The sequence below is a fragment of the Pelodiscus sinensis genome, chromosome 17 (genome assembly GCF_049634645.1).
Source record: "Pelodiscus sinensis isolate JC-2024 chromosome 17, ASM4963464v1, whole genome shotgun sequence".
In the NCBI taxonomy this organism is placed as follows: Eukaryota; Metazoa; Chordata; order Testudines; family Trionychidae; genus Pelodiscus; species Pelodiscus sinensis.
The window spans coordinates 33,528,221-33,541,502 of NC_134727.1; positions in this window are offsets into that span (position 1 = coordinate 33,528,221).

Sequence of the window (13,282 nt, forward strand, 5' to 3'; positions counted from 1 at the left end):
CAGATAGTCGCTTCCCATTCTGTATGTGTGAAACTGATTGTTCCTTCCTAAGTGGAGCACTTTGCATTTGTGAAGGATAAAATTCTTTGCCTCTGTCTGGTTATTGCAGCATGAAATAAAAGGTCATTCACTGTTCCGGGGTGAGCTTTCGGCAACACCTGATCTCAATCTGGTATCCAGGGTGGTGTCCTGGGCAGATTTCCAAAATACCTAACTACCTTTTGGGGCTGGGCCTTAGGTATCTCACTCCTATTGAAATCACAGAACGGGAGGTGTCTAAATGCCAGCTGGGGTTAGGAACACCAATCCCATGAGGTTTCATTGACAGTTTTGAACATCTACAACTTGGACTTTCACTCTGAATTTCCAGGTGGTGATCGATCACATCCAAACCCGTAACATGATTGTAAGGCCAGAATTGGCCATGTCTCCGCTCTGCCAGAGCACTTGTACCATTGTCTTTAGCTGCTTCCCTCAGTGACAGATTACCCCTCTCCGTAGGAAATTGACTTCTCTGAGCAGCAGTAGGAAAGTCAACAGAAGAAGTCTTCTATCGGCTTAGCTGGCTTTCTACCACAAGTTAGACCTGCTTAATTTTTCACAGTCCTGAGTGACATTGCTAGGGCAGCATTAAAATTTAGACCAGGCCTTCTGTACATGCTCAGTTTACAGCTTCAGCTTATTTGGGGCTGGCGTTTCAAAGGAGCTCAGCGTTTCATTTGGCATCGCAGCATAGTGGCCAGATTTGAAAAGTGCTTAGGCCCCACTAGGCCTGATAAAAGGGGGAGGGACAAAGGGGGCAATAGAGGCCAGATTCTCAGGCCCTTTAAATTGCCACTGGAGCTCCACCTGGTATGGCCTGGGTGCTGCTGAAGGGCTGGTAGAGGAAGGCTAGCTCCAGCCTCACCTCTTCTGCCCAAAGCCCTGCCTTTTTTCCAGGATCACAGAGTCACCCCTCCTTGCCCAGGGGCCTGGCGGTTCAGTCAGCTCCCCTTAAACCCACCCAGCAGCTCCCAATGAGAATGTGAGAACGATGAGAGCTTGTGGGCTCGCCCAAAAATCGGGCTGTAATATTCTTTACTTGTGCTTTTTTCTTTTTTTAAAACAATAGTTTTATCAGAGAGACAACCTTTCAGCTCTAAAGAAACCATGTTGACGACAGTGGGAGAACTTTCTAAAGTGCCTAAAAGAGTCCACTGTCCATGCCACTGTGAAACAGCTCAAATTAAGTTCTTTAAAGTCCTTTTTTTCAGGTTTCTTCCTTTGTAGCCTCTTAGGACGGGCGAGGGAGTTTCAAAAGCCAACTGAAGACAAAGGACTGATGGCGTCCCATCAGTGGTCACCAACCGGTCAATCGGGATCTACAGGAAGATCTCGGAGCCTCTGACAGGTGATCCTGACTGGTTTGGCTAAGGGACTATCGAGTGCGGACACGTCAGCTGCCCCTTCCCCCACTGCTGCACATCTCCTGCCCTTTGCCTTGGAGCTGTCTCCTCTAACCCCCGGGAACCTCCTGCTTGCTGAGCAGGGATGGGGAGGAAGAAGAAGGACTCTGATGTGAAGGTGCCCCCTCTCCCACCCTGTAGCCTATGCCCACAGAGCAGAGAGGGAGCACAGCAGGGCTTGTGATGGAGTTTGCTAGCTGTTTTGGGGAGTGGTTCAAGGCCAGGGCAGGGGTGAGCCTGCATTAGCACCCACTGCACCACCACCCAAGAGCCACCTGAGGTCAGCTGTTCCAGGTCAGAACCCACATCCTGAAACCCTACCCCATCCCGAACCCCAAATCCCTCCCTCGCCCCAAGCACCCCTGCATCCAAACACCCTCCCAGAGCCTGCACCTGGAACCCCCTCCAGTACCCCAACTGCCTGACCCAAGCTCAACTCAGAGCCCCTCTCACACTCCAAATCCCTTAGTCCAAGACCAGAGCCTGCACCCCTGCCCTCTGCCCCTGTCTGGTGAAAGTGAGGGAGGATGGGGGAGGGAGGGAGGATGGAGTGAGCAGAGAAGGGGGCACAAAGGAAGCGGGACAAGAGTATTTGGGTCTGAGGTAGATCTTAGATTACACTTAAATTCAAAAAGTGATCTCATGCTTAAAAGGTTGGAGACCACTGTCTTAAATAGACTCCTCCCCCCCCCAAGGCATGAACCTTTGTTCAATCTCCCCATCCTCATGGAAAAGTACCATATTCAAGATGGATCCCAGTACCACATGGCATCGTGACATGTCTTTCTTAGATCAACCACAGTTTGGGCTTACAGGAAAAATAAAACAATTCACGGGTCATTGGTTTGAGTATTGAACCATTAAGTTCCTAAAGTGACTCTCATTTGCACATTTAGATTTAAAAACCAGACTCACACTTCATGTTCCTAACTTCATACACTTTAAAATGACATGTTACATGACCTGGTTTGCATAAAGCATCTTCAAGATATGCATATTCATAAGCCAATTTTAATAAAGCATAGGTGGGCTGTGACAGGTATGCTAAGTGCTACCTTGGCAGAAGCTGCACTTGTTAGAATGCAATGGTAGCTCTTGAAATTTGCCTGCTCTTTGCAAAAAACAATTCTTAGATGTAAAGCATGATTTCAGTATAACGCCACTCATTCCGCGACAGGCTACTGGTGGGGCCTCATACATCGTACTATTAAATGAAAGACGTTTTCATTATAATAAACATCCTAATTTAAGACTAAACCACTTCGACGTTTCCCCCCCATCAGCTCTTTATTTTTTGTAACCATGTTAGGACTGTTGAGATTTGAAATGTATGCGGAACGGTGCACTGACGTTCTGACTGGGCATAGCTGTAGTAAATGAATACCACAGGTAAATGGTTGTCTCAGCTTACCAGAACTGTCGAAAAACCCCTTGAAATAGCTGTACGCAATGCAGGCAGTCCCCGGGTTACGTACAAGATAGGGACTGTAGGTTTGTTCTTAAGTTGAATTTGTATGTAAGTCAGAACTGGTACATATTGTAGGGGAAACTCTAGCCAAACATTTCTCCAGAGCTCAGTTTTATTCTCCCACACCTCACTTCCCTCAGTCCTTTATTCTCAAGCTGAGGTGTCTGATGAGAAAAGCTGCTCCTCGTCTCCCTGGTCTGCTTGGGGGGGGGGGGAAGGGGAAGGGCGCTAGCTTCGCGTCTCCCTGGTCTACTGGGGGAAGCAGCTAGTGCGGTGTTGTCTCACCCCGTTTGTAAGTAGGGATCTGATGTAAGTCGGATCCATGTAACCCGGGGACTGCCTGTATATAATATGTGAAGTTGGAACCATGCAAAAATGGGGGAGGCCTTGCAAGAAATTTGCTTAAAATTCAAGAAGAAGTTCAAAAAGATGGGGCTTTAGCTGCAGCACTCTCTGAGTCCTGTATTATTTATGACTTTGTTGAAAAAAAGGTCCTTATTTTATACTTGGTCTTCTTACATACCAGCAGAAATACCTGGCGTCGCCCAGGGAAAATATAGTAAAAGATGTGATGAATGAACTATGTCAATGACATTAACATAGCATATTTTATTGGAAATGCTTTTCTCTTATATATTACTTTAAGACATGAACATAGCTAGTACTTTTTCTGTTATCATAGGGCAAGAATCTTGTAGTTGCAGTTTATGTGACGCTTAACAGATGAGTCCAGAAAATGGCTATGATCAGGTGCTAATTAGTGGCCCAATTGGGGCTCTGGGGGCTCAATTGGGATTCTGGGGAACCGATTTTGAGCTATAACCAATCCAGTTAGGAAATCAGTAGTATCTGTGCAAAATTTTGTGTTTCTATGATCAGGCGCTACTAAAAGCTAATTATCAGTGGGCCCAATTGGGGTTCCGGGGGGAACCAGGGGAACCAATTTTGAGATATAACCAATCCAGTTATTTAAGTTAGGAAATCAGTAGGATCTGTGCAAAATTTGGTGTTTCTAGCTCTTACCATTTTGGAGATCTTTCAGGACAAACAAACTTTTGGAAATATTGATAAGAAGATACGAACATAAGACCAGCCAGACTGGGTCAGACCAGAGATCCGTCTAATCAGTATACTGTCTGCCGACAGTGGCCAATACCAGGTGCCATAGAGGGAATGAACAGAACAGGGAATCATCAAGTGATCGCTCTCCTGTCGCCCATTCCCAGTATCTGACAGAGGTTAAGGACACCTCCCTGCCCATCCTGGCTAACAGGAGGGATGTAAAATCCCCTTCAATCAGTTATGTTTAACCAGTTCACTGCTTAAATTGGGGCAGGCTGAAGCAGCCCCCTCACTATGGGTGGGGGTTGCTCTGGCCCAGCTGAAGTGACCCCACCCATGGTGGGCTCCTCCCGGCTGGAGCAGCCCTCTTGCCGTGGCAGGCGGGGTGAGGGTGGGGGGGCTGCTTCAGCTCCTATGGGTTAACCATGACAGGTAAGCATCGCCCATTAAGGATGAGGCTTACCAGTTAACCATTCACATCCCTAGCTAATAGCCATTGATGGACCTACCCTCCATGAATTTATCTAAGTCTTTTTTTAACCCTGTTATAGTCTTGGCCTTCACAACATCCTCTGGCAAGGAGTCCCACAGGTGGACAGTGTGTTGTGTGAAGACGTACGTCCTTTTGTTTGTTTTAAACCTGTTACCCATTAATTTCATTTGGTGACCTCTTGTTCTTGTGTTATGAGACCAAGTCAATAACTTTTCCTTATTCACATTCTCCACGCCCGTCATGATGCTATAGACCTTGGTCATATTCCTCCCGCCTTAGTCATCTCTTTTCCAAGTTGAAAAGTCCCAGCTTTACTAATCTCTCCTCCTATGGCAGCCGTTCCAAACCCCTAATCATTTTTGTTGTCCTTTTTTGCACTCTCCCCAATGCCAAGACATCTTCTTTGAGGAGAGGTGACCACATCGGCATGCAGTATTCAACGTATCGCATCATGATGCTAGTTCTGAAAAACCACGGAGCCAAAGTCAGCAGCTCTGTGTTTCATGAAACGGGCTGGATGACCACTCAGGTTTCATGGGAATGGGATTTGTGTTCATCTGAAGCAGCAGCCCGAGTCCCTTTTGCACTGGAAAAGTTTGACAGCTCTCCTGAGAGCTCTCAGATTCCCCTGCTCTTTATACAATTTCAGTCATCAGTGAGCGCGTGGGGAAACAAGGGCTTTGTAACTTAGCTGACCAGCCACATTGTGTACATCATGAGTACTCACAGAACCAACAGCTCACAAACAGTCTGAAATCATTATAGCGGACATCTTTTGTTCAATAAACAAATTGTTAAACAATAGGGAACTGTGAATAAATTCCAGAACAGCATCTTCTCCTCTCAGACAACTCAGCCCCAGGAAAATGCACTCCAATTGCTGAATGAGTCATTGGGAATTGTTTGCCCAGTGTTTATTTTAGTGGTTCCAATTGCTGACATGATACCTTTTTCATTGCTGCAGATTTGGTTCAGAGTTGTTGCTTGATAATGGAATTTTGCTTGGTAAGAGGAGCAGGCAGGTAGGTCTCTAACACTCACTGAAAAGCTTACAGTGTTGGTATTCTTTAATACTCCCTTCTGCTAAAGTCTTTTGCTTGGTTTTATTTAATTCCTCAGGGTATGTCTACACTAGTTATTTTGAAATAGCTTATTTTGAAATAACGCGTCTACACACAAAATGCATTTCAAAATAGCGTTTTGCTATTGCAAAATAGCGCGTCCACACTGAGTGGACACTGCATTGCATTTAAGGCCGGCTGGAACCAGGTCAGCCGGTTCTCAGGTTTCCCTGCTTGCTTGCCTGCCTTGATGAGGGACAGCAAAGCATTTTGTGTCTGCGTGCTCTAGTTGCCCTCACTTGGGACACCACAGCACTCTGCAACATGGAGCCAGAGCTGCCCCTGGGCACTCTGGTGCTTCTCCTGGACGCGTTGCTGTGAGCCTGTAGGCTTTCTGCAGGCTGCCATCCGGGAGGTCCATCGGGAGGCTGTCAGTATCCAGGAGGCCCTGTGGGAGAGCTTCCACCCTGAGGAGCACTAAGAGCCTCCCTGGTCTGCCCCACTAGGGGCTTCTGCCTCATTCCTCCCTCACGTCCTTCCACTTACCCCTCCCTAATCCCCCTTCCTGATGTCAAATAAAATATATGTATTTTAATGAACACAAACTCTCTTTATTTAACAAAACTGGGGGGGGTGGGGGGATGAAAGTCTGGTAAGCCTGGGGAAAGGAGGCAGCAGAGAGGAGGAGAGAGAGTGGGAGAGGGGAGGGGGAAACCTGGGAGGAGGGAGCTGGAAGGGGAAAGCAAAGGGAAGAAGGGGGCGGGGAAGTTCAGGGTTGGGGGTCTCGCCGGACCAACTTGATTTTCATGCAAACCTGCTCCTAGGTTCGCATGTGGCCTTTGGTGGCCAGGCTGGCAGCTATCCTGCCATAGACGGCCATGTTCCCCCATCTAGTGCAGAGATCATGGATGTTAGGGGCATCCCCCAAACCTGAATAAGGTCCATGATCTCCCCCCTGGACCAGAAAGGTGCCCGGCTTCTCCAGGCCCTGGCAGGCTCCTGGGAGCTGGCAGACTGCTCCTGGGGAGCAGTTGAGGGCTAGCTGCCAGTGGCTTGCTGGCTCACATTTTGGGGTCATTGGGTCCGGGGCAGTGACTGCTGGCTCTGGGCTGGCAGGCTTGGAGCTGGCACAGGCACTGTGGCCAGAGTCTACCCCTTTAAGGGCTCCGGGGGAGCGGGGGAGGAGGAGAGGAGTTTTCCTGGTTGTGCCCAGAGTGGCCAGCAGGGCACCCTGGGAAGGGCTGGAGGCCCCCTATTTCGAAATAAGCATCTACACAGCGCTTATTTCGAAATAGCAATTTCAAAATTGGCGCTATTCCTTGTGGAATGAGGGTTATCAATTTCGAAATAAGCCCTCCGCTATTTCAATTTAATTTCGAAATAGCGGTTTGGCTGTGTAGACGGTAGGAAAGTTATTTTGAAATAACTTTGCTGTGTAGACATAACCTCAGAGAAGTAGAGTTCCACCAAGATAATTTATTTTCTGCAAGTGTCAGATGCAAAAGTTGTAAAAAGGGGAGGGAGTTTTCTTTCTTTCTTTCTTTCTTTCTTTCTTTCTTTCCATGACACCACTGTTATTTCTGCTTGGGGATAGAGTATGATGAGCAACATTTCATCTGGGCAGAATTCTCAATGGTGATTACAAGGGCGATGCTATTTCGAAATTCTACTTGCTATCCCATGCCACCATCTGGTGGTAGAGCGCTTGTAAAGCTTAACAGATTTATTTTAGCATAAGCTTTGGTGGGCTGGAACCCAGTTTGTCAGATGCCTGAAGCGGAAACTACAGCTTGACAGGGATATATGCACAGATGCAAAGATGGGAGTGTTACATCGCAATGTGGAGGACCAGTGTGAATGAGGCTAATTCAGTCACAGTGGATCTGGCTTCCTCCCAACCACTGATGAGGTGAGACTAGCAAAAGGGGATTCATGAGGCCTATGAGCATGTGCATGACTAGTAGGCCCTAAGATCACTGATCATTTCCATTTGTCTGCGGAATAATTTTTTCTATATGCACCAACAATGGTATGAATGTGCACCACCAGGATAAACACAAACCTCTCTGTGGACACTCTGCTGATCACCTGGGCAGCACTGGACTCTCTCCTGAGCAGCTGCACAAGCACCCAGCTTACAGGGAATGCTGGGGGGGGGGGGGAGGAGGAAAGGAACCTCAGTGCCCATTAAGGTCCTAATCTTCTAGACAGAGCCTGCCCTGGTACATACATCCACTGATGTCAGGGAGGAGGCCTTGGTGCACATACAAATTTATTCCACACATGGATGGAAAAGATAAGAGGGAACATTGCTCCCCCGCCCCCAGTATTTAGCATTGGCTAGAATGCAGAGCTGTAGGAATAAAGAGACAAGACAAGTCGCGTGTCTGTGAAAAGCCGGGCTCAGGAACTGGCCCGGGCACCGCACTGTGTAGATAAGAAGTAAGGACCCAAAGTCAGTGAACACTGAGCTCTTGGCACCGCACACGTGCAGAAGCTCCCCATTTGCCGCAATGGAGGGCCCAGCGGTTCTCCCTGCGAGGTCAGTGTCCCCTGGTTTCAAGGCAAGCGGATTAGACCCTTCCTGAGCAGCTCCCATTGAAGACACTAGGGGCTGAGCTGGAGTCCGGGGTGAACACCATTTAAAAATTGTACTGTAAGGGGTGAGCTAAGTTACAAAGGACGCCATAGGGGGCAGGGCCCTCCCCCCCCCTTCAGTGCTGCATGGGGCTTTGCACCCAGGGCTCCTGTGGTGATTCAAAAGGCCCAGGGCTTTGGCTACTGCCACAGCAGTAGTAGCTGGGAGCCTGCCAGGCCCCAGGCAGCTGCCTTGTGCCCGTCTCCATGTCTAGCAGTTCTTTAACCTCACTGCCCGCTGTGCCTCCCTCCTCTATCAGTGGTCCGGGAGGGAGGTGGGGAAAAAGGGACAGCAATGTTACAATCAACTCTGTATGGGCCTGTACAGCGGCCTCGTCTTACCGGTATGCTGTACCTGCCCATTCCATCTCACGTCCACATCTGGGGGGGGGGTTGCTCCAAACCCCGTCACGCTCAGACCCGTGGCCAGTAACGAAGTGTAGCTCCCTAATGAAAACCCGACTTGACCCTGCAGTGATATTGTCTGCATTAGCTTTTCTGGCCTAACCCTCTCAGCCGAATGTTTCACAGGGAATGATTTTGTTTTTTTGTGGATTTATGGGGCCAGGCCAAATGTTACATTCATAAACAGCCAATCCATGTGTTTGCTATTTGTGGTTTCAGTCTGAATGCTGAATATGCAAACAAGCTAGAGAATTCTGCCTTCAGCAATAATCTCTTACGCTAATGTTTCCTATTCCCGCAGTGCCAAATAGCTTTCTGCTTTAGTGCACGCCGGGTAAAGAGCAGAATGGAGAGATCACAGCAAGTGTGCTAGTCAGTGAATTTAATCCACAGGTCTGTTATTTCTTGAATGCATTTGTTGTTTGAAATTATTGTGAGAAAAATTCTTAGGCTGTGAGCCGTTTCCTGGTAAGCAGGCACTGTCTGACATGAGAGCGACAGTGCTTAATTTGTAATGAGAGGTGCCGGGACTCAAGCAATTTATTTACATTCAGAACTGATGCAGCAAGTCGAGAGATGCCAGGGCTACAAACTACCAAGCCTAGAGGTGCTGGAATTCAGCTGTGGCACAAATTAAGCACTGGAGAGCAGTGTTGGTTCATTTCATTTTTGGAGAAGCTTAACTCTTAGAATCAGCTTTCTAGAGCCAATACTTACTTAGGGTTGAGGTTTTTCTGTATCATTCCATGAACATTCCTGGCTGTAACCTGATTTGTTATCTGTCATTCGCATTCGTTATCTAGCCATTCATATTGGTAATCTATCGTTCGTATTCTGGTAGCACGTAGCAGTCCCAACTGACATCAGGGCCCCATTGTGCTTGGTGCTGTACAGACATGTAGCAAGAGCCAAACTGTAAACTCTTTGGCTACATTTACACTACAGCAGAAAGTCGATTCAAGCTACACAACTCCAGTTATGTGAATAATATAGCTGGAGTTGATGTAACATAAGTTGAGTTACCGCAAGCTATACACTGCAGGGTGGGAAGAAGGCAGGGTCACTGGGAGAAACTCTCCCATCAACTTCCCTTACTTTTTTCAGCCAGGGTAGAGTAACAGGGGTGATGGGAGAGTGATCTGCAGTTGATTTGGCAGGTCTAAACTAGACCCGCTAAATCCAGCACCGATGGATTGGTATCAGTGTGTCAAGCCAGACTGCAGTGTAGCTGTAGTCTTTGACAAAAGGACTGAAGAGAAAGCCAGAGAAAAGATGGGAGAAAGGGAGTTGTATGAGGCCCATGTCACACATGGAAAGCAGAGGCCTGGATCTGCAAAGGTATTTAAGTGCCGAATGCAGTTTTACCAGTGTTCCCTGTAAGCTAGGTGCTTGTGCAGCTGCTCAGGAGAAATTCCAGTGCTGCCCAGCTGATTAGCAGAGTGCTCAGTGAGGTTTGTGTTTCTCATGGTGGTGCACATTCACACATGCCTTGGTGCACAAAGCAAAATTTATTCTGCACACGAGAGCAAAAGATTAGAGGAAACATTGATCCCACCATTGATTTCAGTGGCTGTGTGTTGCCTAAATACTTGTGAGGATTTGTGCCTAAGTGGCTTAGTTTCCATTGATTTCAATAAGAGTCAGGCACCTAAATAGCTTTTGCGGATCTGGACCTTTGACCCCAAATAAAAGATATGCATGAGGCATATTTCTTTTGAGTCAGGCATGGCATGAATTGATGTCATTCTTAAACGTCAAGGCTGCACCCAGGGGAAACCCTATTACATTACACCACAGTGCTGTAGGAAGAGCCACAATCATGTATCTGGCTAGGCTTCAGACCTGTGGCCTGAACAAGAAACCCTTTGTAGTCCAGCCTTGATCTCTGAGCTATCTGCTATAACATTGTTTCCTTTCCCCCCACACGGTCGAAAGCAAATTGCAATAGCAACATCACCATGGGCCACTGCTTCAATTAAAAAGATCTAGTGACCTCAGTAGGATCAGACCCTAAAATAATAGATACAATCCTCAAGCCATGTACACAAAGGCTTTCCAATCTGCTCTTGCGAGCGGAGGTCTTGTTACTGCTTTTAAAATGTGCTGTCGCGTTTTATAGCGGCAAATGCTGTGCTAATACAATGTCTAAAGGGTTGTCCCTTGCAAGGGATTGCCCCGAGAGGCTCAGATGCTGGTAACCAATGGTTGCATTTTGGTGAAGAGCTTTGTGACAAGATACTGTCAGTGGCTGGCAACTAAGACACACAGCGAGGCCGTGAAAATAACAGCCTAACGCTGATCATAAGGGGAACCATTCATTATCTCGCCTTGCCTCTTGCTCTAACAGCTGCTGAAGTTGCTGTTGCCGAGAAGAGCGCTGGTGGGGCGTTTTGTAAGCTTTGCCTTTATTGTGACTATGCCATGTCAAGTGGCTTCCGTGTTCACTGCGTTGTGAAAGCGAGAATAACATTTAAATATATTAACCTGCCCTCTGCTCAAAGTGAAGTTACACACGTTTCCAACTCACGCTCACTCGTTCCTCAGGTCTCTCGGGGCATGGCTGCACTGCACTGCGATACCTGCCTCCCTCACCAATGAGGCATGGTCCTGCCCACATGCCACTCGGCCCAGGCCGCCTCTGCTGGTGCAGCTTCTAGTCCAGTGGGCCCCAAACTTTTGGGGCTGCCGGGCGCCTGGAGATGGGGCCGCGCATGTGCCGTGCGCCCAGGGCAGGGCCGGCCCAGATCGTTCTGCAGGCGCACATGAACGCCCCGGCTGGTGCCATGGCACTGCATTGGGGACCACTGTTCTAGTCCAACCGTGCTCTGGCCAGGACTGGGGCCGCACGCCGCTCGCCTTCCCTGCACTCCAGGGCTGGGGGCTGGAGCTGTACACTGCCCGCCACTTGGGGCTGTGTTGGGGGTGGGGCTGTAACCATGCATGGCCTGCTCCCCTTTCTGGGACTTGGGTAGGGGGCCTGAAGCCACGATCTGCCCAGTTGTGGTCTGGAGCGGGGGGTCCTGCCCTCCTCTTTGAGGGAAGGGGGGAAACGTGCGGAAGGATGGTGGCCACAGGATGCTGTGGGAGTGGGAGGGGAAAGAGTCCTGGCCCTGGAAGAGGCTTTAGGTGGAAGGGGCAAGGTTGGGGGGGCTAACCTCCCTCAGCCAGTGTTCATACCTTGCCCATGCCTGCAGTTAGCCCGTGTTAGCAGAATGGCTGCGGGGCCAGGAATTTGCAGTGTAGTCATCCAGCTGGAGCCTGGGCTCTGAGACCATCCCTCTCAGCCCCTCATTGGGTTGTTCCCTGTAAGCTGGGTGCTTGTGCAGCTGCTCAGGAGAGATTCCAATGCCACCCAGCTGATTAGCAGAGTGTCCACAGAGAGATTTGTGTTTCTCCTGGTGGTGCACATTCACACAGGCTGTGGTGCAAGTAGAAAAAAATTATTCCGCACACAACTGGAAAAGATTAGAGGGAACATTGATCCTAGGGTCAAGCCTCCAGCCCAAGCCTGAATGTCTACACTACTATTCTGTAGCCCTGAAGTCTGAGTTCCATGAGCCCAAGTCAGCTGATACGGGCCAGCAGCGGGTGTTTTATTGCCGTGTGGACGTACCCTCAATGCCAAACAAACTGACATTCAGTTTTATGAATGGGGACAAATCCTGCAATTCAGTGGTAAGTTCTAAAAATCGTAACCGTGATCTATATTCCCTTTCGGTTTCAAGGAGGATGTGTCTCAGACACTGCTTAATATTTAAAGGTAAAATGGTCTGATTGAGAATAAAATATCAACTGCCTCTTTGATCGACTGTTAACAATGTCCTGCAGAAATTGCCGTGAAGCCCTGATCCAAAGCCTGCTGGAGTCAATGAAAGGAAGTCTTTCTTCTGATTTTGGTGGCCTTTGGGTCAGGGTCTAAACTGTATCAGATGAATACATTTTTGAGGAGGGGAGACTCAACAAGTCTGAATTCAGGAAACACAGAAATTGCCATATGGGCTCAAAGCAGGGGTGCATCTAGGCCAGGATCTTTCCCAGGCTCTAAACAAATGTACTCAACTAAAAACATGAAAACAGTAAGGCTCTGTCTACACTTTTTGTTTTTTGCGGCAGAGGAAATGCAAATGAAGCGCTCATTTGCAAATCTCACGCTCTCATTTGCATATTCTCGTCTGATCCTTTTTGTGGAAGAGGTTTTTGCAATAAAAAGCCCTGTGTAGACGGGGCCATTTGTCGCAAAAGAAACCCTTTTGCGCAAGATCCCTTATTCCTCAAAAATGGATCTTGCACAAAAGGGGTTTTTCCCGAAAAAATGGCCCCGTCTACACTGAGTTTTTTTTCTCAAAAACCTCTTCCACAAAAAGGATCGGAAGAGACTATGCAAATGAGAGTGTGAGATTTGCAAATGAGCGCTTCATTTGCATTTCCTTTTCCTCAAAAAACAAACAGTGTAGACGGAAGTTAGTTTGAGTAAAGAAAGGGTTGCATCACATTGCATGCTACATACTGGGTGCTAGTTCTGAGTAGACAAGGAGAGGAAAACTCTTCCAAATCATCAAGAAATACAGTTGAATTAGCAGGAAGAGGTTTGGGACAGAATCTATGAACATGCAGGATATTGTAGGAGAATATGCCTGCGGGAAGTATGTTATGAAAGGTGCAATTAGAGGATAAATCTCTCTTCCAAAGCAAAAATAATAAACTGGAGCCC